The 20,635-nt window shown below is 37.5% G+C and overlaps 1 protein-coding gene and 1 non-coding gene across 2 annotated transcripts in view; both read right to left on the reverse strand.

The window, feature by feature from the left end:
- Positions 1-7,711, reverse strand: part of zmiz1a (zinc finger, MIZ-type containing 1a) — a 564,484-nt gene extending 556,773 nt beyond the window's left edge. The window contains exon 1 of the mRNA XM_061937708.1: positions 7,468-7,711. The gene's annotated coding sequence lies outside the window, so the exon portion shown is untranslated. The remainder of the gene's footprint in view (positions 1-7,467) is intronic.
- Positions 7,667-7,738, reverse strand: trnad-guc (transfer RNA aspartic acid (anticodon GUC)). The gene has a single exon. It is a non-coding gene; the product is annotated as a tRNA-Asp (tRNA).
- Between the last annotated feature and the right edge of the window lie 12,897 nt (positions 7,739-20,635).

Below are 20,635 nucleotides of genomic sequence, written 5' to 3' on the forward strand. Positions count from 1 at the left end.
GCTGATTGAAGAGGCTAATATGAACAGGAATACCAATGAGCGCAAAATAAATAAATAAAAATAACGGGTAGAAGAACTCAAGTGCGTCGAGACACCCGAATGCGACGCGGAATCCAAAGCCAATCTTTAGACGAGGAATGAACGCATTTGCATTGCAAAAACTGAAATCTAAGTAAGATTAAATATCTCAAATAAGGCTGATATTTGCTTAATTTCTGTTTGATATGATAATTCTTCTCACTAAGCAGATTTTATGTTAGAGTGTTTTACTTGTTTTAAGTGTTTTGGTCCTAAATGATCTCAGTAAGATATTACAGCTTGTTGCTGAGATTTGATGACCTATATCAGGGGTGCTCACACTTTTTCTGCAGGCGAGCTACTTTTCAATTGATCAAGTCGTGGGGATCTACCTCATTCATATATATAATTTGTATTTACTTATTTATGAAATATATGTTTTTGTTAACAAGTTAAAGGTGTTTAATGATAATGCAAGCATGTTTAACACATATAGTTAATATGGTTAAAGAATTAAAGGTGTTTAATGACAATACAAGTATGTTTAATACATATAGTTAATATTGTTAACATGTAAAAGGTGTTTAAAGATAATGAAAGCATGTTTAATACATATAGTTAATATTGTTAAAAAATTAAAGGTGTTTAATGATAATACAAGCATGTTTAATACATATAGTTAATATTGTTAACAAGTTAAAGGTGTTTAATGATAATACAAGCATGTTTAACACATAGTTAATATTGTTAAGAAATTAAAGGTGTTTAATGATAATACAAGAATGTTTAACACATATAGTTAATATTGTTAATAAGTTAAAGGTGTTTAAAGATAATACAAGCATGTTTAACACATATAGTTAATATTGTTAACAAGTTAAAGGTGTTTAAAGATAATACAAGCATGTTTAACACATATAGTTAATATTGTTAACAAGTTAAGGTATTTTTAAAGATAATACAAGCATGTTTAACACATATAGATTCCTTTCTTTCATGAAGACAAGAATGTAAGTTGGTGTATTACCTGATTGTGATGACTTGCATTGATTGGAATCAAGACAGTGTTGCTGATAATGTCCGCATTTTCGAATGGAGGAGAAAAAAAGTCCTCCTTTCTGTCCAATACCACATGAAAGTGGTTGGTTTTTGGCATCTTATTTGTCCAGCTTCCGTACTCCTTCGTATACACTTTACAAGAAATACATTGTTGGCAAACTCCGTAGCTTGCTAGCTTGTGCACGCCAGCTTTCTGAGACTCTTATTTTGGTAGCGCAACTGTGCAACTGTGCAGTCGGTCTTTGGAGTTTTGACGACAGGTACGGCGCCAGAGTCTGTTGAAATAAAGTGTTCCTCGCCTTCCAGTCGGTAATTTTAATGAGCTGGCAGCAGCCAGCGTCATCTCAGAAGACCCTCGGGTGCCGTGAATGTCAATCAAGTGACGAAAGTGACGTCATAGTGAAGATTTATGATCGCTCATTTTTAGGACTATTTTTTTAATGCCTGGCTGGTGATCGACTGACACACCCTCCGAGATCGACCGGTAGCTTGCGATCGACGTAATGAGCACCCCTGACCTATATTGAGTAAAACATGCTTGAAACTAGAATATCAACTGTTGCAAAGCTGTGTCATCAACACTCACAAGTATAAAACTGCTTTTTGAAAGTAATAATTTCCTACTTAAAGCATGAAAAAAAAATCATGATGCCGAGCGCATATCATTATGTCAAGATAATGGTGTCGGAATAATTGTATCTAAGTTATCACAAAACTTTGTGTTGCCATGAGTGCCCGGCGAGAGGACAAAAGCTGTCTTTGATCCTACCCATCAAAAGGCTTGTAAAACTCCACTGTGTAGGATGGGAAGCCACATGAAGGCGTCAGTTTCTTTGATGTATTGTAATCCACAGAAAGATTTTGTCTTGACCCGAGATCTACAAAGCTCCAGGGACCTTTTCTTTGAACTGTTTTACGACCTTTTCTTTGAACTGTTTTGTAACAGTTTTGGGGGACGGCGTGGTGCGGTTGGGAGAGTGGCCGTGCCAGCAACCTGAGGGTTCCTGGTTCGATCCCCACCTTCTACCAACCTCGCAATGTACGTTTTGTCCTTGAGCAAGACACTTCACCCTTGCTCCTGATGGGTCGTGTTTAGCGCCTTAGATAGCAGTGCCCACCCTCAGTGTGTGAATGTGGAAATAGTGTCAAAGCACTTTGAGTACCTTGAAGGTAGAAAAGCGCTATACAAGTATAACCCATTTACCATTTTGTAACGAAAGGCAGTGGCTGTTTACGACCCCCCTCCCTTAGAAACAGCTGTTGCCATGTACCGTATTTTTCGAACTATAAGTTGCAGTTTTTTTCATAGTTTGGCCGGGGGTGCGACTTATACTCAGGAGCGACTTATGTGTGAAATTATTAACACATTACCGTAAAATATCAAAAAATATTATTTAGCTCATTCACGTAAGAGACTAGACGTATAAGATTTCATGGGATTTAGCGATTAGGAGTGACAGATTGTCTGGTAAACTTATAGCATGTTCTGTATGTTATAGTTATTTGAATGACTCTTACCATAATATGTTACATTAACATACCAGGCACCTTCTCAGTTGGTTATTTATGCCTCATATAACGTACACTTATTCAGCCTGTTGTTCACTATTCTTTATTTATTTTAAATTGCCTTTCAAATGTCTATTCTTGGTGTTGGCTTTTATCAAATACATTTCCCCAAAAAATGCAACTGATACTCCAGTGTGACTTATATATGTTTTTTCCCTTCTTTATTATGCATTTTCGGCCTGTGCGACTTATACTCCGAAGCGACTTATACTTATATATAAAAATATGGTAATCAGGGAAAGTTCAAATAAAAGAGGAGGCGTACAATCTTTAGTCAGAGTGTGGTGACACTGTACAAGGGTACAGGGGTACGCGTTTCTCCTCATTGAGCCAAATACAATTCTGTCTCTGTTTAATTCCTTGCTTCTTGTCTTGTTTAATAGATGTCATCAGTGTTTGAACCTGACAAATGGCACTAGCATTTATTTAATTTAAGAATATCTTTCAACATATTGAGCAAAAGGTCTCTTTTTTTTCTACCAAGAAAAGTGCACTTGTTACTAGTGAGAATATACTTATTTTAAGGTATTTTTGGGTTCATTGAGGTTAGCTAATTTTACTTGTTTTGGAAAGTCTTGACAAGCCGAATGTTCTTATTCTATTGGCAGATAATTTTGCTTAGTTCAAATAAAATACCCCTAATTTTTGTATTTTTTTTCTTGTTTTTTGAACACTGACTTTTTGCAGTGTGGTGGGTAATACGCTCCATTATAGCGCCGCCGTGAAGGGTGACTGGGAGTCAGGCTGCGATTGAAAAAGTATGCAAATGAGTCACGGTGGTGCTTTTGAACCAGGCGTGGCGCAAAAGTCAAATCCAAAATAACAAATCTTCTCCGGTGATTGAAGAAACGTGGACAGGCCTCTTCACTCAAGGGGGTTGTTCATGAATCGAATGCGTGGATTTTGTTCCACTTGTGGTGATCGAGTGGAAGATAGCGGCAGAAGATGAAATTGTCATTTTCTCTCCAATTTATTCCAGTTAGTGTGGAAGCCAATTTACAGCCCGATATTAAGCATATGAATAGATGATGGGCAGACCTAAAGGCTTCTGTACCAAATGATTAATTTTAAAAAATGCATATCAATTAGAGACTAAAAACGCTGTTCATGTATTACTTTGATGCAAAACACATGCAGATGAGACATGACGACGGATGTTTTTTTGGGGGAAAATAAACAAAATAAAATTCTAAGTACCATTATCACTGGAGGACCGGAAGCAAATGAATGGCTACGTTGCATTCTGGCATGGTATAGGTCAGTGGTTCTCAAACTTTTTTTGTCATCCCCCACTTTGGACAAGGGGGAGTTTTCAAGCCCCACCTGCCCCCATCGCCCCAACAGAGCGCTAATGCCAAGCTTTAACATTTTCAAATTTATTGAACATCAAGTTGTATACATTCGAACTCAATAACATAAAATAACATTAAGTTCAATAATAAATAAAATAACTGTGCAGCTGTGGTATAACTTGCATCAAGTTCAATAATAAATAAAATAACTTCCATCAAGTTCAATAATAAATAAAACAAAAGTGTTATAACTTGCATCAAGTTCAATAATAAATCAAAAAAAGTGTTATAACTTGCATCACGTTCAATAATAAATCAAAAAAACTGTTATAACTTGCATCAAGTTCAATAATAAATCAAAAAAAGTGTTATAACTTGCATCACGTTCAATAATAAATCAAAAAAAGTGTTATAACTTGCATCAAGTTCAATAATAAATCAAATAAAAGTGTTATAACTTGCATCAAGTTCAATAATAAATCAAAAAGTGTTATAACTTGCATCACGTTCAATAATACATTTAAAAAAGTGTTATAACTTGCATCAAGTTCAATAATAAATCAAATAACTTGCATCAAGTTCAATAATAAATCAAAAAAAGTGTTATAACTTGCATCAAGTTCAATAATAAATAAAACAAAAGTGTTATAACTTGCATCAAGTTCAATAATAATAAAAAAGTGTTATAACTTGCATCAAGTTCAATAATAAATCAAAAAAAGTGTTATAACTTGCATCAAGTTCAATAATAAATAAAACAAAAGTGTTATAACTTGCATCAAGTTCAATAATAAATCAAAAAAAGTGTTATAACTTGCATCAAGTTCAATAATAAATCAAAAAAGTGTTATAACTTGCATCAAGTTCAATAATAAATAAAACAAAAGTGTTATAACTTGCATCAAGTTCAATAATAAATCAAAAAAAGTGTTATAACTTGCATCAAGTTCAATAATAAATCAAATAACTTGCATCAAGTTCAATAATAAATACAATAAAAGTGCCACTTTGCAATCTTTGCAACAAAAAAAAGGAGGAGCTATGCATTTGGCAAGACAGGGCAAGTGACAGCACTTTCCCCCAGGTGAGCCACCTTGCTTCACTGTGAAACAGCACGGCTGTATGATCAGCTCCCATTTCCTCACACAGTGCAGAGAACAGTCGCGCTTTCAGTGGTCGTGTTTTGATCAAATTTACCGCGCTCACAACATTTGTTAAAACCTCATTGAGTTCGGGCCTTGACGCGAGTGCTTCCCAGTGAATGACACAGTGTGTGCCCGTCACATTTTTGTTTCTCTGCAGGCGCTGGCTCTGGCTCGACGACCTTTGAGGTGCGAGTCACAAATGTATATATTTGTGTAATTGTGATCCACACATTAGCCTGCTACCCATCCGCGCGAAAGTTTGTTCCGCTTAGCCCCGCCCCCATTAGTTACTGTTGCTATGTCTGTCAAACTTTCGCTCGTACCGAGAAATATAAAGCCTACAGTAAAAATAAGTACCGGTAATTTCCATTTATTTATATAGCGGATTTCACAGACAGAATCACAAAGTGATTTACAGTGTGTATAGAAAATGAAAGCATAGTAAAAAAAATAATCTAAGAATATAATAATTTAAAAAAAAAAATTTAAGTGAAATTTCCTCCCGTTCCTCGCGCCCCACCTGTCATGTCTCTATTCCCCACCATTGGGGCGCGCCCCACACTTTGAGAATCGCTGGTATAGGTGTTTGTCATTCCAAAAGTGTGGAGGATAGCAGGCAGCTTGCAGGTAAGATGAGTATTTATTCCAATAACAAGGCAAAATACAAAAGGTAGATTCGCTGGGAAGCGGATCTGGGGCTTAAGGCAAAAACGTGGATCTCTTATGTGTTTGACTGAATGTTTATTGTGTATTTTTTATGTGTAAACATTAAAATTACCCGTACAGCACTTAAAACCTTAAGCATATCCGTATGTGGAACTCAATTATGGAACGGATTAACCCAAGAAATCAAACAAAGCACCAATATGATTCAGTTTAAAAGACTGTTCAAACTACAAGTGTTCACAAAGTACACAGAACAAGAATTATGATGAACATCTTGAACCTTTTTTTTTTCTTCTTCTTTTTTTTAGATAAATATTGTTTATGTATTTAATATGTGTTTACTCACTACGGTATATTATTTATTTATTATGTATTCGCTGTTCTGTTACAGAGAACAAGGAAATGGGATAGAATTGCTATGGTATGAAAAGGCGTAGGATTAAATAAGCTCGGCTTCTTCCTACTCCTTTTCGGAGGTGCTGTAATGAAACAACCGGAAATATGTGATGCATTAAATTGTATCGCATGCATGTTCCGAATAAACTGAAACTGAAATGAACTGTATTTACTTATAATTACTTTTATTTTGTCGTCCCATTCTATTGCTGTTGTTCTTACGTTTGCATTGTTGGTCTTGTCTATTATATTTTATTCATTATTTCTTCCTCTTTTTTTGTTTTAGTGATCCTTTCCTCTTGTAATTGAGCTACTGGGTCAAACAATTTCCCTCAGTCTTTATGTGCCCATATATGTCTATTCCACAATCTATTTAAAATGGTAAAAATGTCTTATTGTAACAAATATTTGTAGGAAATTAAAATGTGATTATTTACCAAGCCTCTATATCAGGGGTCGGCAACCCAAAATGTTGAAAGAGCCATATTGGACCAAAAATACAAAAAAAAATCTGTCTGGAGCCGCAAAAAATTAAAAGCCATATTACATACAGATAGTGTGTCATGAGATATCAATTGAATTAAGAGGACTTAAAGGAAACTAAATGACCTCAAATATAGCTACAAATGAGGCATTATGATGCAATATATACATATAGCTAGCCTAAATAGCATGTTAGCATCGATTAGCTTGCAGTCATGCAGTGACCAAATATGTCTGATTAGCACTCCACACAAGTCAATAACATCAACAAAACTCACCTTTCATGCACAACCTTAAAAGTTTGGTGGACAAAATGAGTCAGAAAAAGAAGTGGCATAAAACACGTCCTAGATAGTTATACATGTAAACAAACTACGGTGAGTTCAAGGACCGCCAAAATTAGGAGGACAAAACGGCGCTCGCCAAATACTCGAATCAGTGAAGCATGTTTATTATAAACAGTGTGCTTTATAACAATTAGGGAGGTTTGTGTCATGTTTGTCCTCCTACAGAAACCATATTAAAACAAAAAAAATAGATTGTTTTCCCCTCATCTTTTTCCATTTTTCATACATTTCTGAAAAAGCTCCAGAGAGCCAAGTCTCACCTCTAATTTGAATATTCTTTGTTTGTAATTAGCGTTCATTTTGATGCAAGGTAGGAACCTTTGAGTTGGACTGTGTTGCCCGGTGGGAATGATAATGGTGTGACAATGTAATGGCAACAACGTGGTGTCGGTCTCATTCAAATGAAATACTGCAGTCTAGATAGTCAAGTTACATAAACAAGTCATATATATGAATTCATGAATTAATATCACGTTAAGAGGCAGTACTTACTTTAATTATAGTTAGTCGATAGGTGGGTAATCATCAACACAAACGTCCGGAAATGACCACGTCACGGAGCCAGTCGGTGTCCGGCGTGGAAAAGTGACATTTATAATGAGTTACGTATTATACTTGTGTTGCTTAATACTACTGTTTTTGTTTATAAGACGAAAAAAATGAGTAAACCATCACTACCGAGAAAAAGAAACTCCCCGTCGGGGAATCGAACCCCGGTCTTCCGCGTGACAGGCGGAGATACTGTCCACTATACTAACGAGGAGGGCGAATAATCCTGCATAAATGGCCGTATTAGACAGCGTCTTTCCGGTTTCTGAAACAGACAGCCTTTTTTTAGTACTTTTAAATATAAACGTAGCAACATGAAACTGTCTTTGTGTGACTTTAGTCATTTTTCGGTTGATTTAAACTCTTATTTTATCCAGATATACATATAAATTAGCGACAAAGTCATTTTCCCCACTTCAGTATTTCATTTTTCATTTTCATTTATTTTTATTCCTTTTATGATAATCATACTTGCCAACCCTCCCGAATTTTCCGGGATACTCCCGAAATTCAGCGCCCCTCCCGAAACCCTCCCGGGACAAATATTCTCCCGAAAATCTCCCGATTTTCTGCCGGAGCTGGAGTGAGGACAGCCTTTTTTCACCACGGGAGGACAACAGGGTGACAAGAACTAAATCATCCAGACTAGAGATACATTGTATTATTATGTTTATCTTACCTAAAAATACATATATTTATTAATAATTAAAAAAAAATTTTCACTATATTTTGCTAAAAACATCAAAATTAATTGTATTTTTATTTTTATTTTTTCTGACTCCTTATTACATCCGGCCATAGAATTATACATTAAAATAAACATATTTGAAATAATTAATTTTAAATTATCACAATAATTCATCTAAAATGACCATATTTAATTATTAAAATAAATGCTTGTTTATCAACAATATTTTGAAGCTCTCAGAAGCCAAGTTATGTTATATTCCTTAAGATTTATTTATGCAAGTTTGAAGTATCAATTATCTAAACACAGTTTTATGTATGAAATACTTGGTGAATTCTAGATGTCAATATACTCCTCCCCTCTTAAACACGCCCCCAACCAGCCCCCCCCCCCCCCCCCCCCCCCCCCCCCCCCCCCCCCCACCTCCCGAATTTGGAGGTCTCAAGGTTGGCAAGTATGATGATAATGCATATATACAAGCCATACACAGTTGACACTTTCATTGGTTTTTTTTGTTTCTTATACATTTCGATGATCAGAAAAAGAGCAGATGGAAGAATAATATTCATATATTTATCTGCCCCCTTTTTAACACAAATTATTTTAGATGACTTTATCACTGTTCCCCCCACCAACATACTTTAAAGGGGAACATTATCACAATTTCAGAATGGTTAAAACCATTAAAAATCAGTTCCCAGTGGCTTATTATATTTTTCGAAGTTTTTTTCAAAATTTTACCCATCACGCAATATCCCTAAAAAAAGCTTCAAAGTGCCTGATTTTAACCATCGTTATATACACCCGTCCATTTTCCTGTGACGTCACATAGTGATGCCAACTCAAACAAACATGGCGGAAAGAACAGCAAGCTATAGCGACATTAGCTCGGATTCAGACTCGGATTTCAGCGGCTTAAGCGATTCAACAGATTACGAATGTATTGAAACGGATGGTTGTAGTGTGGAGGCAGGTAGCGAAAATGAAATTGAAGAAGAAACTGAAGCTATTGAGCCATATCAGTTTGAACCGTATGCAAGCGAAACCGACGAAAACGACACGACAGCCAGCGACACGGGAGAAAGCGAGGACGAATTTGGCGATCGCCTTCTAACCAACGATTGGTATGTGTTTGTTTGGCATTAAAGGAAACTAACAACTATGAACTAGGTTTACAGCATATGAAATACATTTGGCAACAACATGCACTTTGAGAGTGCAGACAGCCCAATTTTCATCAATTAATATATTCTGTAGACATACCCTCATCCGCGCTCTTTTCCTGAAAGCTGATCTGTCCGGTTTTGGAGTTGATCTCAGCAGGCCAGGGAAGCTAGGTCGATAGGGGGTTTAGCTCGCTCGTCTGCGGGAACAAACTGCCGCCATTGCTTGCCGTGCTAGCGAGGTCCTTTGTCCCTGAATTGCTCACACACTCCGGCAGATTCAATGGGGGTCTGGCGGCAGATTTCTTTGACTTTATCGTTGGAAATGCATCTGCTTTGAGTGTCGCAGGATATCCACACATTCTTGCCATCTCTGTCGTAGCATAGCTTCCGTCGGTAAAGTGTGCGGAACAAACGTCCAATTTCTTGCCACTTTCGCATCTTTGGGCCACTGGTGCAACTTGAATCCGTCCATGTTCGTGTTGTTACACCCTCCGACAACACACCGACGAGGCATGATGTCTCCAAGGTACGGAAAACAGTCGAAAAAACGGAAAATAACAGAGCTGATTTGACTCGGTGTTTGAGAAAATGGCGGATTGCTTCCCGATGTGACGCCACGTTGTGACGTCATCGCTCCGAGAGCGAATAATAGAAAGGCGTTTAATTCGCCAAAATTCACCCATTTAGAGTTCGGAAATCGGTTAAAAAAAGATATGGTCTTTTTTCTGCAACATGAAGGTATATATTGACGCTTACATAGGTCTGGTGATAATGTTCCCCTTTAAATTTTCGTTTAAGCATTTTCAAAATGACACGTCCAATCAAAATCAAAATCAAATATGACTAATTGTTGGTATTATCTTGGTTTCATGCATTTGTTGTGCAGTAACTCGAATACCTTTAATATGTATGAATTGAGTTAAAGTGGGATTTATTTATCGTGGTTCAGTTCAGTTTAGTTTCAGTTTCAGTTTATTTGGAAAATGCATACGATACAATGTAAATGCATCACATATTTCCGGTTGTTTCATTACAGCACGTCCGAAAAGGAGTAGGAAGAAGCTGAGCTTATTTAATCCTACCCCTTTTCATGCCATATCAATTGTATCCCAATTCCTTGTTCTCTGTAACAGAACAGTGAACAAATAAATAATAAATAAATAATATACTATAGTAAGCATACAAATATTAAATACATAAATAATCTTTGTCTCAATAAAAAAAAAAAAAATCATCATACTTCTTGTTTTGTGTACTTTGTGAACACTTTGAACAGTCTCTTAAACTGAATCATATCAGTGCTTTGTTCGATTTCTTTGGTTAATCCGTTCCGTAATTTAATTTCACATACTGATCTACTAAATGTTTTAAGTGTTGTACGAGCATACAAATGTTTTAAAAGAGATTTTCCTCTAAGGCTATATTTCTCCTCTTTTGTTGAGAAGAATTGTTGTACATTCTTGGTTATTCATAACAAAGTTATAACAATGGTTTTTTTTTGCAAGTTAATTTACACTCTTAATTGTTTTGAGACATTTGCCAGCACCCCCCGCGACCCCGAAAGGGACAAGCGGTAGAAAATGGATGGATGGATGTCTTTGTCTTATTTACCTTTGACTGCGAATGCAGCTGACATAGGCTCCAAAAGGGACAAGCGGTAGAAAATGGATGGATGGATGGATGTGTTTGAGTGTGACTTTGAATGACCAGACGTCAATAAATATTGATTTTTATTTTGTTTATTGCAGGCACTGATATTAAAATAATCCTAACATTATGATTTTTCTCGGGTTGGCATAAAGACAAATTAAAGAAAAAAGAGGATTATTATTGACAATATTTACCCTGTTCGGGAACGTTTGTGTTGTTAAAGTATTAGTACCTTCAGTAATAGCATTTAAAAGGCTTTTTAGGTGATGAAGTGGAATACTTTAATTGCAAACTGTTGAGAATGCATATATTTTTAAGAGTTCTTTCTTTATTCATAGTCATGTTTAAAGCAGCTAATATTTTCCCATTTGTACTCTTTTTGCTTGTATCTTATGTCCGCAAGTAAACTCTGTGCTTTACCTTGAAGGGTTGGAATGTGGGAGTATAGCATACTCCCTTTTTACCTTATCAGTAGTAGAACAAAGAGGCTGTATTCCTTTCTGGGCAGGGTGGGGGCTGTTTTCGTATTCAATAAGTTGTCTCTTCCCGTTTATTTGCCGCATTTGTAAGGACTGGTCTCCTAAAGCTTTAGTAAAACTTGATAATATTCCTGTTCTGTCTTGATAGTCCTTCTTACTCAACATATATGTCATCTGAAAGAATTTGGGATTGACCAGTGACTTTAATTCCCTGAGAGGAAGACTGGTCATACGCAACAAAACATAGTCCAAAATTACATTAAACTATATTATATACAAACCCTGTTTCCATATGAGTTGGGAAATTGTGTTAGATGTAAATATAAACGGAATACAATGATTTGCAAATTATTTTCAACCCATATTCAGTTGAATATGCTACAAAGACAACATATTTGATGTTCAAACTGATAATCTTTTTTTTTTTGCAAATAATCATTAACTTTAGAATTTGATGCCAGCAACACGTGACAAAGAAGTTTGGAAATATGGCAATACATACTTATAAAGTTGAGGAATGCTCATCAAACACTTATTTGGAACATCCCACAGGTGAACAGGCAAATTGGGAACAGGTGGGTGCCATGATTGGGTATAAAAGTAGGTTCCATGAAATGCTCAGTCATTCACAAACAAGGATGGGGCGAGGGTCACCACTTTGTCAACAAATGCTTGAGCAAATTGTTGAACAGTTTAAGAAAAACCTTTCTCAACCAGCTATTGCAAGGAATTTAGGGATTTCACCATCTACGGTCCGTAATATCATCAAAGGGTTCAGAGAATCTGGAGAAATCACTGCACGTAAGCAGCTAAGCCCGTGACCTTCGATCCCTCAGGCTGTACTGCATCAACAAGCGACATCAGTGTGTAAAGGATATCACCACATGGGCTCAGGAACACTTCAGAAACCCACTGTCAGTAACTACAGTTGGTCGCTACATCTGTAAGTGCAAGTTAAAACTCTCCTATGCAAGGCGAAAACCGTTTATCAACAACACCCAGAAACGCCGTCGGCTTCGCTGGGCCTGAGCTCATCTAAGATGGACTGATACAAAGTGGAAAAGTGTTCTGTGGTCTGACGAGTCCACATTTCAAATTGTTTTTGGAAACTGTGGACGCCGTGTCCTCCGGACTAAAGAGGAAAAGAACCATCCGGATTGTTATAGGCGCAAAGTTGAAAAGCCAGCATCTGTGATGGTATGGGGGTGTATTAGTGCCCAAGACATGGGCAACTTACACATCTGTGAAGGCACCATTAATGCTGAAAGCTACACACAGGTTTTGGAGCAACATATGTTGCCATCCAAGCAACGTTACCATGGACGCCCCTGCTTATTTCAGCAAGACAAGGCCAAGCCACGTGTTACATTAACGTGGCTTCATAGTAAAAGAGTGCGGGTACTAGACTGGCCTGCCTGTAGTCCAGACCTGTCTCCCATTGAAAATGTGTGGCGCATTATGAAGCCTAAAATACCACAACGGAGACCCCCGGACTGTTGAACAACTTAAGCTGTACATCAAGCAAGAATGGGAAAGAATTCCACCTGAGAAGCTTCAAAAATGTGTCTCCTCAGTTCCCAAACGTTTACTGAGTGTTGTTAAAAGGAAAGGCCATGTAACACAGTGGTGAACATGCCCTTTCCCAACTACTTTGGCACGTGTTGCAGCCATGAAATTCTAAGTTAATTATTATTTGCAAAAAAAAATAAAGTTTATGAGTTTGAACATCAAATATCTTGTCTTTGTAGTGCATTCAATTGAATATGGGTTGAAAATGATTTGCAAATCATTGTATTCCGTTTATATTTACATCTAACACAATTTCCCAACTCATATGGAAACAGGATTAACTGTCCATGTGTGCATGCGTGATGGTAACAAACTTCCGGAAATCAGTTGCCAAATACATTTCAGGGCTTCTGAGTCAATGCACATGGGTTATTGGCACATTAAAGCATTAATTTTGACAGCTCGACTATAAATGTTTATTACTAAATGTTAGTCATTACACGGGATTCCAAGCATTTTACAACATTGGCTGACAGGCTGCATTGTGATTGGCTGGTGCTCCATGTGACACTGACAGTTCCACGTACAAAGGCACTCAAAAGCCCATATTAATGTAGTCATGTAGGATTAAAATGTATATGAACTATTGTGAATGATTCAAAAAAAAAAACTGAGTATGATTGTGTAGCAACAACAGGGCTAAGCAATAACCCTATTGTGGATTCAGTTGTAAAACCCAAGGACACGCCAGTACTATTTCCCAGTGGCTCCACATATTCCATCATTCTGTCACTCACATCAGCTGCACTTTCTCATTACAGCCTCTCCTTTACCTCTTCTTCACTGTTTTCCTCATGCCCTTTGCAGACATACATACACACACACATATATATATATATATATATATATATATATATATATATATATATATATATATATATATATATATATATATATATATATATATATATATATATATATATATATATTTATATATATATATATACTCAAGGTTTCTGTGGTTATATAGTGCTCTATTGAGCGGAATATACATTAGGTCAGGAAAAAACACAGAGGTTATTTTCATCCCTAAAAGCATGTTTCAAATGTTACCTTGCTCTTCAGGGGATGTATGTATATATATACTGTATATATATATATATATATCTCCATCCATCCATTTTCTACCGCTTATTCCCTTCGGGGTCGCGGGGGGTGCTGGAGCCTATCTCAGCTACAATTTGGCGGAAGGCGGGGTACACCCTGGACAAGTCGCCATCTCATCGCAGGGCCAACATAAATAGATAGACATCATTCACACTCACATTCACACACTAGGGCCAATTTAGTGTTGCCAATCAACCTATCCCCAAGTGCATGTCTTTGGAGGTGGGAGGAAGCCGGAGTGTATATATATATATATATATATATATATATATATATATATATAATAATAATAATAATAATAATAATAACTGGGATTTATATAGCGCTTTTCTAAGTACCCAAAGTCGCTTTACATGTAGAACCCATCAATCATTCACACCTGGTGGTGGTAAGCTACTTTCATAGCCACAGCTGCCCTGGGGTAGACTGACGGAAGCGTGGCTGCAATTTGCGCCAACGGCCCCTCCGACCACCACCTATCATTCATCATTCAATTCACCGGTGTGAGTGGCACCGGGGGCAAAGGGTGAAGTGTCCTGCCCAACAACACAACGGCAGCGATTTTTGGATGGTAAGAGGCGGGGAGCAAACCTGCAACCCTCAGGTTTCTGGCACGGTTGCTCTACCCACTACGCCATGCCGTAGTGGGTAGAGACACCCTGACCCTGGATCTCAGGAAACAGAGTGGACCGACACCAGCAGATGAAATGGCACCCCAAACCATCACTGATGGTGGAAACTTTACACTAGACTTCAGGCAACGTGGATCCTGTGCCTCTCCTGTCTTCCTCCAGACTCTGGGACCTCGATTTCCAAAGGAAATGCAAAATTTGCATGGTTGGGTGATGGTTTGGGGTGCCATGTCATCTGCTGGTGTCGGTCCACTCTGTTTCCTGAGATCCAGGGTCAACGCAGCCGTCTACCAGCAAGTTTTAGAGCACTTCATGCTTCCTGCTGCTGACCTGCTCTATGGAGATGGAGATTTCAAGTTCCAACAGGACTTGGCGCCTGCACACAGCGCAAAATCTACCCGTGCCTGGTTTACGGACCATGGTATTTCTGTTCTAAATTGGCCCGCCAACTCCCCTGACCTTAGCCCCATAGAAAATCTGTGGGGTATTGTGAAAAGGACGATGCAGAATGCCAGACCCAAAAACGCAGAAGAGTTGAAGGCCACTATCAGAGCAACCTGGGCTCTCATAACACCTGAGCAGTGCCAGAAACTCATCGACTCCATGCCACGCCGCATTAACGCAGTAATTGAGGCAAAAGGAGCTCCAACCAAGTATTGAGTATTGTACATGCTCATATTTTTCATTTTCATACTTTTCAGTTGGCCAACATTTCTAAAAATCCCTTTTTTGTATTAGCCTTAAGTAATATTCTAATTTTGTGACACACGGAATTTTGGATTTTTATTTGTTGCCACTTCAAATCATCAAAATTAAATGAAATAAACATTTGAATGCATCAGTCTGTGTGCAATGAATAAATATAATGTACAAGTTACACCTTTTGAATGCAATTACTGAAAAATATTCTAATTTACTGGCTTTTACCTGTATATATCCATCCATCCATTTCCTACTGCTTGTCCCTTTTGGGGTCGCGGGGGGTGCTCGAGCCTATCTGCATTCGGGCGGAAGGAAAGTCGCCACCTCATATATATATGTGTATATATGTATATATATATATATATATTATATATGTGTGTGTGTGTGTGTGTGTGTGTATATGTATGTATATATATATATATATGTATGTATATATATATATATATATATATATATATATATATATATATATATATATACATACATACATACATAATATACCTACTCAGTGACCTAGTGGTTAGAGTGTCCGCTCTGAGATCGGTAGGTTGTGAGTTCAAACCCCGGCCGAGTCATTCCAAAGACTATAAAAATGGGACCCAATTGCCTCCCTGCTTGACACTCAGCATCAAGGGTTGGAATTTGGGGTTAAATCACCAAAAATGATTCCCGGGCACGGCAACCGCTGCTGCTCACTGCTCCCCTCACCTCCCAGGGGTTGATCTAGGGTGATGGGTCAAATGCAAAGAATAATTTCGCCACACCTAGTGTGTGCGCGACAATCATTGGTACTTTTAAGTTTATATAAATATATATATATATATATATATATATATATATATATATATATATATATATATATATATATATATATATATATGTATAATATATATATGTATGCATATATATGTATATATGTATGTATAATATATATATGTATGCATATATATATATATATATATATATATATATTTATATACAGATATATATATATACAAATATACTGTGTATGTATATATATATATATATATATATATATATATATATATATATATATATATATATATATATATATATATATATATGTATATATATATATATATATATATATATATATATATATGTATACAGTATAATAGACAAAAAACACTTCATGTATAGCCATAACCTTGATATAACCTGTGCATGGACTATAGTGTAAATACAATAAACGGCCCAGTCAGGCGTTTTAAGTACAGCATGGACCCGGCAGGTGAAAGCAATGAGTCATCAGTTGCTAGGTCACTTCCCCACAACAAGCCAATTCATCAGCGCACGAGCCATTAAAAGTGCACCTGTTGTAAACACCTCATCATAAACCTGGCCAAAGAGCACCTTTGTTTGTTTGTACAGTAGGAGGGGAGCGTGTTCATTGTATAAAACACCACATAAATGCCCTGAAGGAAAAGCACGGAGCTTTATTTGGCACATATAGGAGGCTCCCCTGGGACTGCCTGATGCTGACACTGCAGCTCCTGCAAGGCACACACACACACACACACACACACACACACACACACACACACACACACACTCTTGTATTTCTCACCTTCTTGAGACCTCTGAATAATGCCTACTGCTTTAGGACCACCCTTTCTAGATGTATAAAGAAGTGTATTTACAACATTAATAATATATACATACTATGCAAATATAAAAAAGCTTGTTGTGAAAAATGAGTTGGAATTTCACAAGAAAAACGTAGAATTTTGGCAGTATTGTAATAAAAGTCATAATTTTACTCAACGCAAGTTAAAATTTTACAGGAAAAACTGAACATTTGTGCAATATTACGATAAAAGTTGGAATTTTACTCAATAACAGTCGCAGTTTTACAAGAAAAAGCTTTACACTTTGGCAATTTTATGAAAAGAGTCGTAATTTTACTCGACAAAAGTCACAATTTAATAAGAAAACTTTCAAATGTTGGCAATATTATAATAATAATCGGAATTTTACTCGGCAAAATTATGACAAAAGTCATCATTTTAATTATCACATAAGTCATAATTTTACTCCGAAAATGTCACGATTTTACAAGAACAACAAAAAGAAATGGCAATATTGTGATAAAAGTCAGAATTTTATATGACAAATGTCACCATTTTGCATGAAAAAGTAATAATTTTACATTAAAAAAAAGTAATCATTTTACAAGACAATATTGCAATATTACAGAAACTTAAAGAATATGAGAACTTGTTCCCAATTTTATAAGAAAAAAGTCAACACGTTGTAAGAAAAAGACTGCTTTAAGTACGTTTTTTTGTTGTTGTTGAATTGGTTTTTAATCTTCATTATTTACTTCAAGTTATTACAGTATGTCTCTATATACATTTTTTTTTATTATTATTAATTTTGGCCAAAGGGGGCGCATTTCAATTTCTTACACACACTTATTACATATGTCGGCCAGAGGGGGTGCACTTCAAATTTTTACACACACTTGTTATTTCATATGTTGACCAGAGGGGGAGCACTTATAAAACCGACACACTGTCAATTTGAAAAATCCGTCCTTTTTGGGACCACCCTCGTTTTGATAGATTTCACCACCAGGGGTGCAAATGAGACATTCTCTGTTAGATGCAATGGTTTTCCGTTTTGGGACCATGATTTCGGTCCTCATATGGACGGTTCTTTTCCTTGTTGATGTCTCAAGAAGGGTAGAAATACAAGATCACACACACACACACACACACACACACACAACCCAGCAGCATTCTTCACTCATTTCTGTCTCCTTTTAAAACCCTTTCATCCTCTGCGTCCCCTTACACATATTTATTACATCAATGTGCTAAACATCCCACTCCTCTTAATAGAGCTGCTTTAATGAAAACACAAGAGAGCGAGGAGGGGGACTAATAACAAAAGGAGGAAGAGGCCATAGGAGATAAGAAGGAATGAGACATGGCAGACAGAAAAGGCAGAGAGACACCTCCTGGGACAAACTGCAAAGGCTGAGGAGAGAGGAGCTTAATTTCCCAGCACCATCTGTTACCAGTCCCTGGCTTGAAAGCTCCACTTATGTCAAACCTCCCACATCCATGCTCACCCCCACTTTAGCACAGATAAATGACTCCACCTGCCTCTTTTCTAGGTCATAATCAATTCTATTTAGGCACAAATAAGAGTAGGCTCCGGCGTCGGAATGCACCGTAAATATTTTTCTCCCAATATATTCAGTCTGTTTAATCAATAGTAAGGCCTTCTTGTGTGGTCTTGGCCTGCAACCTTATTTTGATAAACATGTTTCATCTCAGCCATCTGGCATTGATTATGTAAACCAGTGATTCTCATACTGTTCGCCAAATCACCAAAATATTCAGTGTTACTGTTCAAACGGTGTGTAATGTTACAGTAGCATACCTGCCAACTTTTGAAATCAGAAAAACCTAGTAGTCAGGGTCCAGGGGCCGCAGGCCCCGGTAGGTCCAGGACCAAGTCCTGGTGGGGGGTTCAATAAAATGATTACCGTATTTTCCGCACTATAAGGCGCACCTAAAAACCACAAATTTTCTCAAAAGCTGACAGTGCGCCTTATAACGCGGTGCGCTTTATATATGGATAAATATTAAGATTCATTTTCATAAAGTTTCGGTCTCGCAACTACGGTAAACAGCCGCCATCTTTTTTCCCCGTAGAAGAGGAAGTGCTTCTTCTTCTACGCAAGCAACCGCCAAGGTAAGCACCCGCCCCCATAGAACAGGAAGCGCTTCTTCTTCTACTGTAAGCAACCACCCGCCCGCGTAGAAGAAGAAGAAGCGCGCGGATATTACCGTACGTTTCATTTCCTTTGTGTGTTTACATCTGTAAAGACCACAACATGGCTCCTACTAAGCGACAGGGTTCCACTGACTTTTGATATTCCTGTGAACCGCACTGTGGATACAACGGGAGCACGTACGGTGAATATTCGCACCACAGGGAATGAGAAGTCATCCTTCACTGTGGTTCTAGCTTGCCATGCTAATGGCCAGAAACTTCCACCCATGGTGATATTCAAAAGGAAGACCTTGCCAAAAGAGACCTTTCCAGCCGGCGTCATCATAAAAGCTAACTCGAAGGGATGGATGGATGAAGAAAAGATGAGCGAGTGGTTAAGGTAAGTTTACGCGAAGAGGCCGGGTGGCTTTTTTCACGCAGCTCCGTCCATGTTGATATACGTCTCCGTGCGCGCCCACATCACGCTGGTTTTTAATATATTATTAAAGTTTGACTGACCTATCTGACTGTTTTTTTGACATTCCTTTAGCGCAGTTAGATGCGGCTTATAACACGGGGCGTCTTATAGGTGGACAAAGTTTTGAAATATGCCGTTCATTGAAGGCGCGGCTTATAACCCAGGGCGCCTTATGGTGCGGAAAATACGGTATTAGCATTCAGACAGGTTAAAATGTTGCTAAAACCATCACTTTTCTATCAGTCACAGTGACTTTTCAAAACAAAAATATTACAGCAAAATACTGCAGCATTATCGGCAGCAAAGCAAACCAAATTCTGCCAAGGAATTTCGTTTGAGTCTATTTCTTCCGCGAGTATTTTGTAAATGTTTTCGCCTGTGGAAGCCGTATTGCATTCCCTCAAAGACAGAAGTACTGACAATACTTTTCCAATGTCGTCATCGAAATATCGAACACAAATGGGGTACAGTTTTACATCGTCATAATCGGTGCTGCCGTCAGTCGACATGCTAAATGGTTCCGTCTTCATGACATCGGCGATACTTTTTGAGGATTCTGTTCCAAGACACTGAATAATGTTTGATGTTTTGGTTTCGACCACATCCATATTTTTTGGCGATTTTCGAGTCGGGAAACATTTTCCGAAATAACTGTCCCATGTGATCAGCCAGTGCGATTGGAAGTCCATGCTCAATTATTGCCTCCGTAAATAAAACTTCGGCATTTATCACATCCAAAGAATCTGTTTGGGCGACGAAAAACGTTGAAAGTTTTCCACTTGTATCGCTAGCAACGGCATTAGACTTGTGTTTTTTTTGTCCCAACGTGGTCTTTTACATCGCTAATTCCTCCGTGTCCGATCGAAAAATCTTGTCTGCACAAGGTGCAATTC

The sequence above is a fragment of the Nerophis lumbriciformis genome, linkage group LG02 (genome assembly GCF_033978685.3).
Source record: "Nerophis lumbriciformis linkage group LG02, RoL_Nlum_v2.1, whole genome shotgun sequence".
Classification (NCBI taxonomy): Eukaryota; Metazoa; Chordata; class Actinopteri; order Syngnathiformes; family Syngnathidae; genus Nerophis; species Nerophis lumbriciformis.